Source organism: Macrosteles quadrilineatus, unplaced genomic scaffold (genome assembly GCF_028750875.1).
Source record: "Macrosteles quadrilineatus isolate MER2022 unplaced genomic scaffold, UCM_ALF_1.0 Scaffold_6__1_contigs__length_79288215, whole genome shotgun sequence".
NCBI lineage: Eukaryota > Metazoa > Arthropoda > Insecta > Hemiptera > Cicadellidae > Macrosteles > Macrosteles quadrilineatus.
Genome location: NW_026542599.1, coordinates 57,916,449 through 57,935,681, shown reverse-complemented (window position 1 = coordinate 57,935,681; position 19,233 = coordinate 57,916,449).

Sequence of the window (19,233 nt, the reverse complement as noted above, 5' to 3'; positions counted from 1 at the left end):
TGGCATAGAATCAAAATAACTATCCTTCTGATAAGCAGTCGAGCAATTTATCCATTCAATCACCCAGTTATTTAAATAACTATTCGACGGATGATCTGACAGTAAATTAACTGTGGGGTTGTATAAAAAAGCGTTCTTAAATTAGGTAACGTTATATGTATTTCGATGTATACATTTCGATTGGATCTTCTAGTATTGTTTGTGAAAATAAGGAGTAGAGGGCTCTAAAAACTATATTTTTCTTTTGAAAATAATAGAGTATGGAAATGTAAATACAAGTGAAACGGAGTACTTTCAATTGAATAGCCGATTTGGAAGACTCTCTGATGAATGTCATCAATAAACCATACGGCGCGCGTCTGAAACGCATAGATGTGTTTGATTATTAATGTTTCGGATCCTCAGACTGTGGCCAGCATATGAGATGTAAAGAAAACCACCGCATAGTACGCTGAGAGGAACTCTTATATGTTTCTGAAAGGTTTAAGAGGACGTTTCACAAAAATACCTGATCTTTTACTTCCCTCAGTTCATTTCACATCTTTCTTATTTATTATGTATCAAGCAAAACCCTATGTGATTTGATTTTTTCTGAATCTAAAAAAGAGCAATTCACCAATACCTTAAATGCATTGCAAAGTTATGTTTCCCTAGTCTATATTAAATCCATGTAATATTTCACGTTTCGATAAAAGAATGTAGGTTAGTGTGACGATTGAATTGCCTCCCTGATGTCTAGTTTCACTGAAGACCAATGGCTTTAAACCTGAAGATTCAGTTGAGGAAAAATATATTAATACAAGATCAATTCACAACCTTTCGACAAAAAGGATTACTCATTAAGTATCCATTTGTATACAACATAAATAGGTTTAAATTAGTCTGTTGATGCCTAATTTTCAATCACCTAACATCGTATGATGTCTAAGTTTGTTCCAGGTTTTAACTACTGCATACGTCGTATTCGCATCGTACTAGTGTTGCATTTTTTTAACCTGGGAGTTTTAGATTTGTAAGTTTGTGCAAAGTAGTAGTAGGCACTACTATATTCGTCGTATGAGCGCAACACACTAGTGTTTAAATACTTGTTTTATTATGTAGTTTGAACTGATAGATTCGAAATGTTTTACCATTACAACTGTTCACGCCGTGTATGCGCTCGTGTTGTTTCTTACTTTAAACAATCGTGACTGCTTTACTATGTACATGTGTTGCACAAAGGTGTCGATTGTGCAAGTTTGTACTGAGTTTGTACTACAGTACGACGCGACACGCAGCAATGCCGCAGCAACAGGTGCAATCAATACGCTGCAGCCCGGGCAGAACTCCCGCGCCCGCCAACACTGTTTCCGGTCATTCCGCTACTTAAAGGACCTAAAACACCTTTTAAAACGACGCGACATTTAACAAAGATTTACTAAAGTAGTGTTCAGAGAAAATATTCCTAAAAAAAAATAAAAGTTCATGAACATTTTAAACATAAAACAAATTTAACCAGATTTGGGATATTTTACTTATTTTTGCTCATCGTAAAACATTAATTAAAATTAATTCATTTAATTACATTTTAGACAGTTTTTGAATGTTGTGAAAGCTTAAAAAGTAACCCGACTCCGAAACATTACGTTTACATCCACTCATAATTTGTATAGTATACGTTTTTGTTGTTTAAAAACTCTAAAACTGAAATCAACACGCATTCAGCACATCAATATCCTTTGAAATACAAAGAAAATTATTTACAAAATATAACAACAACATATATAATATATATTTTAAGAAAGAGCTATTTGGAGTTGTAATTATTTTAAATTCCATCTATATCAATAAATATTCTTATAACTTACTTAGAATATTTTATTTGGTAGTTAAACTCTTTTGAATTATATTAACATTGTTTTTGGAGTAGGTTTTTAAAGTGACCTAGGGATTTTTTACGTGAAACTCTATAAGATACATACAGTATACATGTAGGCCTACCATTAACTTTCGTAAAAGTATTATTAAAGACATGCCTCTCAGGTTTGACATACAAAGGGATCAGCTGGCTGTAGTTTTAAGTTGCGTTTTTGTTCGTTATATTTATATAGAATTTTAATATAAATCAGTTATTTATTTCTTGATGTAGATTTAAAAATTAGTTCAAAATTTCTTTTCATCATCTGGATTTGAAACCAAAGTTAATAGCTTACAATGTAGACATTACCCTTAATCGCCATCAACCGACAACAAACACACAAATGTATATTTGCAATATCTAAAGGCAATGGTAAAATCAATAAGTAAAGTTGTAAAGAGTCACAAAGCACGGAACGTGAGCTCAATATTTTCCTCACACTGTAAATCTGTAATGTGTAATACATGGGCCTTACATTTTTTACGACCCACCCCGTGTCTCTTTATGACTTCTGGACTTTCGGAAGACATTCTATTACTGGGTTTACGCCTTATATTGTTATAAAGTCGAAGAAGAAATGGTATTTACACATTTTAGATGTTTTAAACTGTATGAATCAGCTAATTAACTATGAATGTCTTTAAACATGGCCGGAGAGAGTAAGTTACTTACTTTTACTATTGACCATGAACCTATGGAGATTGGAGATATGGTTTTAGTAAATGCATTTATTTAGAATGTACAGTTCAATGAACCCAAAATGACATTACTGACTGTAATATTTTGCATAACTTGTAGTACCGAATTAATAATTAAAAACTTCACATAATCGAAATTGTTATTTTGCAACTTGCGAACGAAATGATTTTTTTATTAATAAAAGAAAAATGTGTATGCACTAGGCTTGCCGAGTGCGTCAATTTCAACGATTTTAAACAATATTTGATCTTCAATTACAAATAAAAATTTGTGTACGGTTTTTGTTATGTGCTCGAAAGTTATTACGTATTCAACAAAACTACAATATTCAGGCTGTGTTGTTCTGTGGTTGAGCTGCATTATTGAGAAGACTAGTAAACAATGTCATGTCTAACATCAAACTCGACAAACGAAATATACTCTACTTTTACCATCTTCATTAGTGTATAGTTTTTCTTTTTTTTCATTAGGTTTTGTTTTTTAAAACGTTGGCTCTGTTGTTAATTTATAACATTTAACTGATAAGGGTTAATTTAATTCATATCTTGCCCTGTAGGTTATAATTTTATTAAAATAAACTTAAGCCTCCTTGTATTTGTGGCTCACTTGCCATTTGGAGTAAGACCAAAATAGCGACCAACGTAACACGTAGAGATACATAACATATTTTACAAATCAATTAAAATGAAAAAAAATCCCTAGTCTACAACAACTGGAAAAAATATTTAGAATGTAGCCATGGATATAGCATAAATTTTTCCAGAGGTATGGAATTACTGTAAACTTTAACAGAGACATCTTTTTATGAAATATTTATAAGATCTTTTTCTTTGATCGGACGCGTTATTAGAGTTCGAGAGAATCCTTAGAATGTTGGCTATTGAGTTCAATATTGCTTATTAAATTGATATATTTTCGTGGAATTTTGCGGATAATTTGCTATTTTTAACGACGTTTTCCCAAAATGATGATAAGAAAACTGTGTGTTCCTCTACTTAGTAGTCAAGTAAACTCATGATCCAAACTTAAACAAATATTTATTAGTATCTTTGATTTAATTTGTTGATTCATTTTATATTTTATTTCACTATATTCAACTTTTTTTAAGGTATGCCTAAAAATTCGTTTGCTTTAAGGATATAATAAATTAGTCTGCATTGCTATCCGTAATATATTTAAAATTATATGCATGAATTTGTAGTACCAACACGTATGATGTTAATTCGTATTTTCTTTATAAATAAAATTTGGTGTTTAAACTTGTAGGACATGGAAATTCAGGGGTGTAAAGAATTTCCTTAAGAGCGTAGACGTTGGAAGTTAACGCATTTCAAAAGTAAAAGTGCTCTTATCGAGTCCCGTAATTCACCTGGGTTTGTTTCAGCCCTCTTAAAGGCTTAAATGACGGGTAAAGTTCATCCAGAGTTAGTGAGATCCCTACTTCCTTACTTGCAAAAATAAAGTGTATGATCAAAAATTAAATTTTAAATGTAAACATGTTTCACCCCTCTTCCACGTTGCGAGTTCTCCATCTTGAACTCTTCCGTTCTAATAGTTACATAAATTATATTAGACTAATGTAAAAACTGCTTTCCATCTGATGTTTTACTTGGATTTTTACTTAACTGGCTTTTTATTCACTTTTTGTTTATTCCTTTTCTTGTTTTCATCAACCTCCCTACTTTTTTTAAAAAAAATTGTGTAGTACAATGGTTTATTGTTTTTCAAATCTAATAACCGTCTATGTTGTATGATAATTTTTTTATTACCGTATATAATTTCAATCGTGGTTTACCCGTCCTTATTAACTGTGTATTAAAGCCCAGAAAACTGATCTTAATTTCCGATACAACTGTAATTTTAAATGAAATCTTTGTGAACTTCTAACTCCTTTAGGCCCGGTTTCCCCAACTCATTTAAACTTAGTTTTAAGTTAAACGGCGATTTAAACTTAGTTTAACTTTGATTTGTGTTTCCCCAAATTTAAACTAGGTATTAATCTAAGTTCAAACTAAACCACCTCTCGACTCGGTTTAACTACTGGGGATAAAATAAACTGAGTTCAAATTAGTAAATTACAACAGTAACATAACCTCAAATCAAAACAAAAAGTAGGTGGTAAAACAATAATAATTGAAGCAACTACAAATTAATTTGGACGAAAATAGGCTTGGTTTAGGGATAGCTTTAAGTTAAGTTTTATTTATATTTTAATTTATTGTTTTTATTAAGCTCTTTTTTTAGTATATTTGATTTTATTTCAAGTAAGGCTACTATTAATTAATTGCAGTAACTTATTTACCCCCTCAAACGGAAGAGTTAATAGACATTTCCGAAGAAGTAGAAGATGAAGATTATGATACTTTAGTACCTAGAACAAGAGGGCCTACTAAAATAAGGGACAGAATTGACCATTTCAATAAATGGAATGAATCTGAATTTGACAACAACTTATATAATAAAATGATAACATAACCTTAAAAACAGTGATATGTTATTCTATAGCTGCATTCGCACTTTGCTCGTCTGCTCTACCGAGTTGTAGCGTAGCGTAGCGAGCGTTGTAAGAAACACTAGCCCAAAGCCCACCGAAGATTCTTTACAAATACACATTCAGGATTGCCAACCGCTCGAATTGCCGTTTATCTTAAACGAAGCCAGTAAAATGTCGGAGAAACCGAACACACATTTTAAACGGAGTTTAAAAATAAACTAGTTTATTATAAACGTAGTTTACACCATTTTGGGGAAACCGGGCCTTAGGTGGTCAAATTATTAAATGTATTAAATCAAAATTTATCTTTGTCTCTGTACATTCATACTTTATAAGTAAATTTATGAACACTGCAATAGGCTATATTACCTCCAAATATATTTGGATGGACACCTAAATATTTAATTTTTAAGCTGTAGACATTTTTAGACCAAATATAACGTGGGTCAATTAAGGGATGCTAGACTGTATAGAGCTTAGAGCTTCGTTCTCGCACATGTTTGATAATGCTAAACGGTATAGAAAAGCAATTGCAGAACCAGAACCTTTTAAGTGTCCATCAACCATGTTTAGAAAAATACTTAAGATCAAATCTAACGTAAATAATAGAACACGTATAATATGCTCATTGAAATATACCAAATATGTTGTTTTTGGGGTTAACACTAGCTGAATACTGTTTATAACGATAGGTGCTGCTTCATGATTTAAAGACAATGCAGTAAAAATAAGAGAAAAATGCCATAAACCTAAAAAAATTAGCACAACCGGGGAATTTGGTACAGATGTTGGGTGTACCTTCCTTTTGAACATACTAAAAGTCCCCTAAAATTGAAGCTGTGCTACGGCCGCCATATTGGAAAATGGCGGCATATTTCTGTATTTTTCGCTATAGTGACTTTATTGTTAGAGATACAGGAAAAAGCTAAATATACAAAATGTAGGTCATCTAAAAATACACATTTCTTGTATTTACCATCTTTCTCTAAACCCAACGGTTTTTGAGTTATTTGTTATTAAGTATATTTAGTTTTTTTCTATTTATCAAAAATAGGCGAAACACATGGAAATTGACCGTTACTTTCAAGGATTATGATAATTTATCCTATTTAGTTAAATAGTGTGATACTATAAAATCTAAAAATTTAAGCTTATTTTATGAGTAAAACAACTCTGCCAGAGCAAACCTGCAGACTCAGCAAATTTCCTTTTGATTGGATGTTTTATTAATTGTATTTAAATAAAATCAGATTCAACAGGTACCTAGGTTTGCTGCTACAGGTAGGTTATTATAGTGTGTTTTTTTTTAGTAAAATATCAATAACTTAGTATAAAATAATTAATTTTCCAAGTTTGATCATAATAAATCTATAAACAAACAAACTGCAACAGTTAACTAATTCATAATAATAGCATGGTAGCTTAAGATTTACAATTTACAAATTTAAATATACAAATTTTGGTTGTGTTTACTAAAAATATGGCGATTATTCGTCACGATTCGAATACTAACCGAAGGGGTTTTCAAAAGGAGATGAAGCAAGTAATTTAAGTACTGTAATATTAACTCGTACCAAGTATCGGAAATATTGTATGGAGTGAGGAAATCAACCATATTTTGTAAACTACGCATAGTCATATTAATATTTTATACTCATTTGTACCCATTTAATAAATTAACATTTTAATATTTTGATGGCACTACCACTATCACTCTGATATCAACTAAGTGGGATGAATAATTGTCGTAAACCTTGAAAGTAACCGTCGATTGCGATGGGTTTCACCGATTTTTGATAAATAAAACTAACTATACCATGCTTAATTAGTCACCAACATGAACTAGACACGAAAAACACCCTTCCAAATTTACAATGGGATGTCAAGTATAGTTAGTTAGTGTGGTGGTGCCATCAAAATACTAAAATGTTAACTATTAAATGGATAAAAAAAAGATAAAATATTAATATGACTATTGCGTACTTTACAAAATATGGTAGATTACCTTACTGCATTCAATATTTTCGGTGCTTAGTACGAATTAATATTACTTAAATAACAGGCTCCATCTCCTTTTGAAAACCCATTTGGTTAATATTCTAATTGTGACGAATAATCGCCATCTTTTTAGTAAACACAACCAAAATTTGTTTATTGTAAATTTAAAACTCCCATGCTATTCTTATGAATTAGTTAACTGTTGCAGTTTGCGTGTTTATAGATATATTTTTATCAAACTTGGAAAATTAGTTATTTTATAGTAAGGTATTGATATTAAAAAAAAAAACTATAATAACCTTCCTGTAGCAGCAAACCTAGGTACCTGTTGAATCTGATTTTATTTAAATACAATTAATAAAACATCCAATCAAAAGGAAATTTGCTGAGTCTGCAGGTTTGCTCTGGCAGAGTTGTTTTACTCATAAAATAAGCTTAAATTTTTAGATTTTATAGTATCACACTATTTAACTAAATAGGATAAATTATCATAATCCTTGAAAGTAACGGTCAATTTCCATGTGTTTCGCCTATTTTTGATAAATAGAAAAAAACTAAATATACTTAATAACAAATAACTCAAAAACCGTTGGGTTTAGAGAAAGATGGTAAATACAAGAAATGTGTATTTTTAGATGACCTACATTTTGTATATTTAGCTTTTTCCTGTATCTCTAACAATAAAGTCACTATAGCGAAAAATACAGAAATATGCCGCCATTTTCCAATATGGCGGCCGTAGCACAGCTTCAATTTTAGGGGACTTTTAGTATGTTCAAAAGGAAGGTACACCCAACATATGTACCAAATTCCCCGGTTGTGCTATTTTTTTTCGGTCAAAACATATTTTTACTGTACTAACAATAAATAAAGAAATTTAATGTTGTATAGATTTTTTATATTATTCTTCCACCTACGAGAAAATAAGGACAGCCTCATTCTTCAACACTCAAATCTTATTATAGATCGATTCCAAATATGCTTTCATACTATTAAATGCATGAAACATTATGAAAAGCTACTACTGCATTACAAGACAGTGTAAATACCAGGTAAATCATAAACTCTTTCATCCTAAAACAATTCAAGTAAACGTTATGGGTCGTGAGTCAATGTCGGTTTGATTGTTATTATCCGCATTTCGTGACATAATATTTTATGACAGCATTAGAATTGCTCGGTTTACGATAACACTAAAGCACAATATTACAGAAAGGTTACTGGAAGTCACTGAAACACTTCAACGATCAATGTTTTAGAGTCAAGTTTGAATTCAATGTTTTTTATTAATGCGCTTTTCAATTTGACTGGTTTTGACGCCAGAAAACAAGCCAGTATAATCTGTTTGGATATCAGACCTTTATTATAACATGGGTTCTGAACTAATAGGAACTGTATTATCTCAAGTAGATGCTTTACTAAACATTAAAATATACATGTTATTTATATGTTTTACGCAACAAGGCCAGGATTTAGGTGTAGACGGTAAAAACATATAAATCCCCTTAAAAACTATTTTGTAGCGTCTTCTTTCTCGGTCGATAAACGACGACTTTCCGGTCTAAAAAAAGAGTACTGAAAGGAGCTGTTTACTGTGAAAAGTGACGAAAAAATGTATTGTACTACAATACTTTATATTATATGACCATAGATAAAATGAGTAGACACTACTCCTTTTATCTATGATACAACATTATCATTTTCATTATCACATATTCCTGATTTAAAAAATTTTATAATAATAATAATATGTGTCGAACTATGTAGATTATTTAATTCATGTATCGGATTGCTAGTTAAAAACTTTTCATCCGGTCTATGAAATTTACAGAAAAGTTATCATAAGTCCTCCTAAGTTTGTTCCAAAAAGAGATTTGAAACTTCGACCGAAGCTCAACAGGTTGTTGGGATTTACTGCAAACTTTGATTCTGTTGACATTTCAAAACTTGGGCAAGAGTGTAATTCGGTACAAAATGTTTGTTGGAAAGCGGAGTTCACTGGGCACATTTCTGCTATATTAGTTATTTACATTGGAGTCTGTAAGCGTATAAATATTGCAATAGGCGTTTCATATGACTTAATAAACAACTGAACCAGAATTCATTACGGTTTGTTTGCTAAAATATTTGTGTTATTATTGTCATGTAGATTTTGTTATTATTGCAATATTAGATTGGGATCATCTGTTATTGTTTGTTGTTGTCGTTTCACCTATAATTTATACAGTTTGTAAAATTTAATCCAAAATTTAAGTCCATAATACCTTGTACGATTTTATTATTCGACAAGGTGTCAGCGGTTTAGTTTTTGAAAATACCAAGAAACAACAACCTAACCAGAAGTAAATCCATTCAATTATCGTAAGCAATGTTCTAGAAAAAATATGTATAAAAAATTGATTCACTAAAGTGTAGTTTTTGACGTAATGAACTCGTTTCCTCATTATACGTTATTATTCTCAACTCTCAATCTAACAGCAGTAAAAGATAAGGAAACTAAGTCATTATCACATTTCTAAAGGCCGTTGGTGATAGTCAGGACTTGATCCTAAGCGTCGGGGACCGAAGTGCCGCACTCTCGCCACTTCATAAAGCCCTTCACTTTTTAGTCTTTAATATGGGAAATATTATATACTGGATATATATTACTTTGTTAAAACTAGTATTTTTCCTATTTTAACAGACATTAGAACCATCTATAATTTACGTTTCCTCGTTATTTATACTGAATTTTTACAAACTAGCATACAATATTTAAACATTGTACTTTAACCATAGGTCAATAATTTACGTAATATTAATATTTACAATTTATATGAAAAAAAAAGTGTAAAAGTAATAATCCGCGGTAAATATTCTCGTTAGTGTATTATAAAGCTAGCGTTTTTTCCTGTCTCCCAATTAGCATTCATTACACATGTTACAGTGGTTACTTGATCTTTAATCTGATTTTTAGATAAATGAGGTTTTCCAAACAAACGATCGAAATAGGGCTTTTCTTCATCTGGCAATCCCTTACTATTACTGTTCCCATTACTGATGTAGTATGTGTATATACTTTGTTACAGTACTTAAAACAATGTTCTTAACAATAATCATAACCTTAATTTACACAACACTGTGTCTCCCTATTCACACTCATTTACATTAGGATACAAAAAATAAAATAGATTTCAATCCCATACTCGATTGAACTTTCACACCACCGTAAATACACTTACAAAATCCCACTCTTAAACTTTGGTGGTATAAAACATGTTTAATCCTTTGGGATAACATTGTATATATTTTTAGGCATCCAATCATTTTCGTCCGCCCAATGTTAACAATATTCAGAGCCCCTGGGATTAAAGGTTACATGGATAACTCGTAGATCCATCTTCATTATAATTCCCACCTGTATATTGTGCTCTTTATTGTTTTCACGACTAAAATATTCTCCGTGGTCTAACCATGTGTAACCTAGTTTATCCTTCATCCATCATATAGTTTTATGTGCACTAAAGTACGCTATTTAAAACATTTATTATATTAGTTAGGTTTCTATTATAGCCACTTTTCCTTTCAACTTAATTTTTCTTTACACCTTTAGAAACTTAATAATTTACTGCCACCGAGTTAAAAGTTTTCGTTTTTTTAGTTTAACGGTTAAACAGTTTCCAACTTAAATGCCATTTTGATAGTGAGGCAAATTGTATTTGAATAGTTGTGTGATCCATCCTTATTTGTACATGGGACTCGGGGAGAGGGTTTGGATACAAATAAATCAGTTTCCAATCTTTGTCAAAACCTACTTTTGTCACAAATCTTTATAAATAAAAATGTATCCAAACAACACAAAATTAACTGAGTATTAAGAGTTGTCACAACTAATTTATAGCTTCTCAACCCACAGCAATGCCCCAAGTACACACACATTACCAAGTACAGTACACCTCTACATGCGGGCAATGTAGACAGACGAACATGTTCTAGATAAGTGTTACTGTTCTACTGTATGGTAGATCATCACCCTTTATACTAATGCATGTCTCAGATGAATCTTACAGATCTCGTGTTATGTATAGCCTTAATCAGCCAATGTTACGATAATATAGGCAATATTGCTAGGGTTAAGATGAAGAGGCTAATATTACTAAAGTGAAAGACGAGCGCCATTAAATCCCTGATAACGAACTTGGCTTGGCCTGAGAAAGCTGAATAAATTGAGTTTTCAAAAGCTTATCTTGAGTTTCAATGTCCTGCGTTGAAGACACAAAGTTCAAGTTGTTTGTGTTTTGCTACCACATTTTCTTCATAATTTCCTTGTTTTACGTGGAGAGTCGTTGTCTAAAACTAGCAGTTTTAGTAGAACACAGTATAAATGCATGATCGGATTGTTATAGTAGATATAGTGTAGTAGATATTTCCTTCTAATTGAACATGCAAATTGTACTTGGTATCGTAGCGTCTTGTCTTAGTTGCAATATGTTATACGTTATCCATAATACGTGTTTTCTAAACTGCATTTCAGTTGCGTTTGTCGTTCATCCAATAGTTTAGAGCATAAAATCTTTGAAACTAACCAAGATATGTTCTATACTTTTTTCACGTCTCGTGCACAACTCTTTATATCGTATTAAGTGGGAGGTTGCTACCTGGTAAAGGTTGTACATTGTAAAATTCGTTATGTTTATTTTAAAAACTTTTATATTAACACTTTTAAATTAAACTTGTTCGTGTCAATACTTATTTTCCGTTGAATTTATCCAATGGTGTATACTATAAGAAAGAGATAAAACCATCTCTTTCCTGAATATCTCTTTCTTAATATTACTCATTACTAAAAAGTAATTTAAACTTTTTTAGTTAGAAACTTAATTGTACTTTTATTTTTAAATGCAAGTTATTTTTGGACCTTTTATGTTTTTAATGTACTAGTTGGTATAAATAAGCAAGTTTCATTTTTTTGGAGTGACAGGGTTTGTCCTGATAGCTTTGAATGTGAAACCTGGAAACCCTTGAAAACCTTGAAATCGTCCTTGAATTTCATTTCAAAGGGACACCCTAGGATTAACCACGTATTTTAATCTGGCTTTAAGTTTGAAAAGTCTATTATAAGAACACTCTGAGGGGGCTCAAAGAGTATTCTAAGAGCAGTTTTAACCCTTCTTGTAGATCCCTGTTCAATGGGAAACGCTTGACCTATTTTCGTACCTAACTAAACAACTTATGTAAGAGAGTTATAAAAATGTTATTCTAATCATGCTTGGATGATAAATATTTAGTGTATCATATTTTTCCTTTATTATAAAAGATACTATATACATCAATCATGTATTCATGTTGCCTTAGCAAAAGTAGCACAAGTTACACATTCGTACCACTTCTGTAACAAGTCACGCACCCTGGTTTAACGGCGATCTTTACCAACTTGGCGGCAGTAATGGGTGCAGTAATGGCGGCAGTTAAGGTTACAACTCTGACCAATCAACGCTACCAACCATTTGACACATTTAATGGCTCGGTTCACAATTTCCATTAGGCGATGCAATTGCTGATAGATATCAAATATTTGTCTATACTGTAATTTGTATTGTTTCTTTATTTGTCATTCGGTTTATTACTGTTGGCCTTGTATACTGGGATGATTGCAATGGATCTTAATTGTTTTAATGTTAAATGTACCTCAACTTTGTACCTAAAAAAGAAAATAAGGAGAGACGTATTTTAAGAAAGATTTGAATTTATACACAAAAAAGAATTTCGTTGAACCCATTTTGAGATTAACTGCCAAAAAAGAATATTTAAACCTTCAATAACTCTTTGATTGGGATCAAAATTCTTTTTAAAATACTGTTATTACCACAATAATATTAACGTGTTTCAAGACAGAAGATTTTACAATTTCATGAACCTAAATGACTAAATGAAAACCCTAGTTTATAGTTTTCAAGCCTAACAACTTCATTTGGCATTAACATGTAACTTCTTTACCCCAAAATAATCATTCAATCATTTACCTGAACATTTTAAAGATTAAGAAGATAACTAGTTTTTTTTAATATCGCCATAATTATTTTCAGCTAATCTTTTCTATCAAATGTTTGTGTATTGTATTACAAAACTCTTAAAAACACGTTTGAAAAGGTTTTGCCCCTAATGATGATGGTAGCTTTATACAGAATGAGCTTTGCCGGTCTCTGGGGAGTGTAGAGTATAGCCTGTATAGCTTTTCACTGGCTAATACGTTGTATTAATAGTCAAAGCTGTTTTTTTTTCAATCAGAATTCTTTATCAAAATACAAATATCAAGATCAGATGGGTTCAGTCTCAGACAAAAAAATCTGTTGACATTTTTGGGATTGAACCTGATTAAGATTGCTAGTCCAACAAGTACACACTCAAACCAAGCTAGTTTTCTAATACAGTAGAATGATCATTAAAACTTGGTACATATTTGTTTATATTTTGTATTTTATAATTAATAAAGAAGTACGGTATCAACATAAAGGACAGAATACATTACCAGATATAAACTTTGCTGAGATAACACAGTTAGTGTATGGCGTGGCCCGGAGCTGATTCGTTTAGAAACAAACTTTACAATTTCTACCTTATTCTATGTATCCCCAACACGATTAGTGCTGCAGCAGCTTATCTTTCGTTTATGTCAAATTGTAGTTTGTAGTTTTTACTAATTATCAAATCTGTCGTAATTATCAGCGTTGCTTATTTATTTTAAACGTAATCTCCAAAGATTCGTCAGTTTACAATAGGTTTAGGGCAATCTATAATACATTGTTAAACTGATACAGTAAAATCTAAATACTAGAAGTTTACTACACGACTATGTAAAACAAGTGTTATGTTTCTAAAGCAAATAATGAATGTGTAATTATATCATAAAGCATATTAAAACAGCGTATTCATTTTCACGCATGCCCCTCGTTGCGACGCACAGGAATAGCAGCTTGCATTAAAATAGCTACCTGTTACACGCATACAATAGAGTATCTAATTCCACCACACTGAACATACACATTATCTTTATAAATTACTTCAAAACTAATCTCAATTTCATTTTTGAAATGCCACTCCATACTTCAAACTCAGTTTAAATATTGCCAAAACGAGAATCCCATTTCAAATTAAACATCAAATCCATTCTGTTCCCTACTCCTTTGTGCCTCCCACCACAAATTATAAATACCAAATAACCGAATATTGAAACAAATGAATTTTGAAATTTTAGTTTAATGCAGATACTGCATTATTTTTACTGTAACAGTAGTTGTTGCGTTTATTTATTCAATTTAAATAGTAGTTTACGCAACGATTGAGTAAAGACTATTAACGCGAGTACGACAGTTTTTTTTAAGTAATAACAATCTGGTTTTTAATTAGTAACAATCATTACTCATAACTTCTTATAGAGGTTATGTTTTCGTTGATTGTCATTTCCACTGAAAGTGATGCAACGACTTATTGCATAATCAGCTGATTTTATATAATTACGTGTTTGTAAAATTTCTTTAAATAATAGGTCTACGTTACTATTTTTTTAGGCAATAGCTTCTGCTAGCAGCATTCTTAACATAAAATACTTTATCAGGTACAATTAGGGAACTATTGCATATTTTTTTGGACAACTGAATATAGTAAACTGAATATATTGAAACAATTCATTTACAGTTAGATCTCAGCATCATATATGTGGTCCACAACGAGTTGGGTGAAACAATGGTTAAGAGGTTTTCAAAATAAACCAGAAGCACATTTTCATTTATCAATGTAACCTTATTTTGTTTCGTCCATTTAATGAATTGCTGGTATGTAATTTCATACATTTGTTTCGATTTTGGTGACAAAAGATTAGCACAAACAGTTTGTGCTCTCATTTCCATCTCGTCAACTTCAATTTCACTAAAACTGAAATTTTTAAATCAGTTTAATCTACCTTCCTTTAACCACCAACTTAGGTTAAAATTACGCGAGTATCAACAGGAACAAGACGGACCAACAATTAAAACTGTCAACTGATCAGCTGATCAGCTGATTATTTGACGTTTGAAGCATTACAATTTTACTTCTTTTCTCTCAATCCTTGAACCTCATCGGTCCGTTACCCGTGGTGTTATAAGAAAAACTATGCTGTTATGAAAGTAAACAGCTGTTAAAGGAAACTTTTCAATTCTAAGAACTGAACTGAAATGGCTACATTAAAAACGGTCGTAGGTAAAAGGGTTTTTGTCTCTAACGAGTTGTTTACTACATTTGTTCGGATTTTTTGCTAGAAATCGCTTTAAAGTTCATTGACGTCTATGTATGAGCCAGAAATGCATTTGTAAAACGAAATATTGCTTTGTTTAGGTAAATATTATGTTATTTGGCAACAGTTTCCCCCGGATAACCTGTTGCTTTCTTAGCTGTCAACTGTAGGATTACCAGAAATCTAACTAAACAAGCTATACTCAGAGAGCAATGCTATACTACTCTCTGATATCATTATTGTATCAGTAAAGTAGGTCATGTTGAAATGTGTCTTCAGCATCAGTGTCTTGGTTATTTCTTTTTTCACAATAAAATTGCGTCGAGCCATTTACTTTGGATATTAAAGCAGACCTCACAGCTACAGCTAAATGTAAACTCAAATAAAACAAAGTTCATCGAGTCTCTCCTATTAAGCAGCTAGAATTATAGTTTTGTCTCTATTTCAGTTCATACAGTGATAGCTGATGCATACCGAAAAAAATAGTAGGCTATATACAAACCTAACATGTGAATTGTATGTCTACAAAGCGGTAGTGTATTGTTAACAAAATTTAAAGCCACAAAAACTACGATTTCTAACAACTATTGCAATTCTTGTTTGTAATTTCACTATTGCAGAACAATTTAACAACTCTCCTCCAGTGGAAGTAGTGTTCTATCGTACATCTTACAAACCCTTCGGTCGTGTCCAGCTGTAGCTGTACAATCTCGTCTTATTACTGTACCCCACTTACATCTTACTGACCCCATTTACATCCCTTTCATACCACACTCCAAGTATGCAGAAATAGGGCAATCTTTGGGGGTAATGGGACGATATTATGTTTTTTGGTCAAGCGTCGCACTAGAATGAGTTAATGTAGTTGGATATATATGTTTGTAGCCAACCTCATTTGACATGTATTATTTCTAAGTTCAATTTATGTTAAGTATGCGTTATACGATAGATAACAATGCACATGTATATTTATAATGGATACACCGTCGTCCAATTGTCCTACTTTTTGACCCCGTTTGCTCTTCTTTTACGACTTTAACCATGGTCCACTTGTTTCTAGAAATAGGGACATTGTAAAGGAACCATAATAATTATATTTATGGTCGAACGATTTTTGTAGATATAGCCGAAGATTACGTTCGGCGAGTTATTTTGTTATGTAACGAAACGATTACTAGCGTACGTATAATTCAATATAGTTTGAATATTAAATGGTGTATCTTATGGAACAAATATGAATCATCTAACAGAGTAACAAATAACGGATGATTTTAACGTGGAACTCTGTACAACATAGCTTAAAATCGACTGAAATAGTTTTTGTAATGAAATTGTTAATTCTGTAATTTGTATTAATAAAAGCCCAACTTCTTTAGCTTCCAGGGTTAGTTTTATAAATTAGCCCCAACCGAATCATGAGTCTGGACGAAATTGAGTTATAAACAAATCTGAACTAATTTCAACCCGAATTAGCTTGTTGGAAATAGTTACTTTATTTACTAAGTTAATCAGTTGATTATTAACTGTTTATCTATTACTCAAAATAATGAAATAATATATATCACAGTTTTAAACTATTTTATGCTTAACCAACTTTAAGCATTTTTTACTTTTAACCAATTAATAAATCATTATTTTCAACAAATCATTTTCAATCATTTTCTTTCATTTTCTTTCATTTTGTTTATTTATAATTTACTTATTGACTTAACCACTCATTTTGTGTATGGATTTTAACCAAAACCTGACATGGGCTATTTATTAAAAGAAATTCTCACAATATATCAACTGATTTGTCAAAAATAACTGTGGACTTACTTTATATCAAATTATTGGTATTTGCAGTAAAATAGTTACATGATTTCTTTTATGTTTTAGGTAAAGTCTCCGTTTCAGGATGTAAGTAAGACTGTATTATTCGGGCCCTTGGATTGGTTTAATGCTTGTGTTTGCTATCTGAGTACCAATAGCAAAATTATGTTTTATTGAGTTTGTGGTACCGTACCAACATTTCTTATATGCGACATTTAAATTAATAATGTGTCCATGATTATTGTATTTGTACATAACAAGAGTGCATTAGTGCCTTTTATTTGTTTGTTTATCAAACTAACTTACAAACAATTCTAATCGATTGATTTGATAACCAATGCCTTTTCTGTAGACTGTGAAAATTTTTAAACTATGATTAATTCCAATGGACGTTGGATAAGGAAAGTGTACGGACGGGATGTCTACCATAGTATCATCAAGGCGATATTATAATGATTTTTGGATAATCAAGAATATTTAATTTGTTTTTTACATTTTGCAAATATATGTTAGTACAAAGCGATGAATATTGCAACTTGTACATCAAAATGAATATGGCCGTCAATAATCTATCAGGATTCCGACCAGCCCTAACCTTCAAATGAGATAAATTCCTTCCCTACCTGCAGTCGATCGCTTATATATTGCCAAGTCCGGAGCTGAATTGAGATCGCTTGCAAATATTCTGAAGACTTTCCTTTACAAAATTGTCAAAATGCTTTCATTGAGTATAATTTGATTATATTGTCAAAAATGATTTCGAGTTATTTTTAAACATGTGTTTCAGAAAAAGGTGAATATTTTTTTTTTTAATTAGAGCATTCGAGGAGGGCTTAGAGCATTTAATATTTTTCAGTACATAATTATTTGAATCGTAGTTAAAGAGGTAAGTTCTTCTTTAATATTGCGTGTTACTTTTTGGATAAAATTATTTAAGAAACTGACAGAAAATATGATTTCATTGGAAAGAAAAACATTACTGTGTAAAGGACAAAAACCAGGAATGAACTATTAGATCATTACGGAAACAACTTATCTTACTAATATTATAAATGTGAAAGTTTGTGTGTTTGTTTGTTTGTTTCTTTGTTTGAAGTTCAATCACGCATTAACTACTGGACGGATTGGGCTGAAATTTGGCATGATGAAAGCTCACATTCCCGATTAACAAATAGGCATATTCTTATCTCAAAAATCCTATCGGGCTCCGCCCCAGTGGCTCTGTAGTTCCCCATGTTAACCTTATGAGTATTCATATTTAAAGGGAATTAAAGAATTTAGTCAGCTGTTTCAAGTAAAAAAGTTGGTTCTATGATATGCAAAAGCATTAAAAAGTAATAAGATTTACCAACAGGGTGCAGCACTATATTTTTTGCATTTATGAAAACAGCTAATTTGAACTAAGCAGCAACAAAAAACTATGATACGCAACGAGAAGTAACTGTCAATGTAGGATTGTTTACAGTTAATATGTTAATTTTTTTAATTTAATGAATAATTTGTGATATTTTGCGAATTTTCGATTATTATTTTCTTTTATTGTTTAGGGGAAGTGATAGAACATTATGGCTATGGTAGATGTGTATTACTATAGAATATTATAAATTAAATTTAAAGATGCAAATTTTATCAAACTATGTCCTCCCTCATTGCAAATGCAAAGCTTGAGTATAACTGCAATAAGCATTTTATACTTATACGCCAACCCCGTACGAAGGACGGGTATTCTGCAAGTATTAGAATAAACAAAAAACAAATTTATACAATTTAAAACTAATCATTTTACAGCTGGTTTTAACAGACTATTAGTGCATTCACCACAATAGTAATTGTGTTCAATTACTTAGATATGATAATGATAAGTACTTATAGGACACATTCACTTTAATAAAATTTAAATTAACAAACGTATTAAAATATGTCTCGTGTATTTTATTATAATAACATTAGCTGTGCTTTCAGTGCAATCATTTTACAGCATCTGCCAATAAGAACAATAATTCTTTCGTATCTTTTAATCAAAAAATTGTTTATTTATAAAATTTTTTCTAAATTAAAATATACATATACATTATTATCATT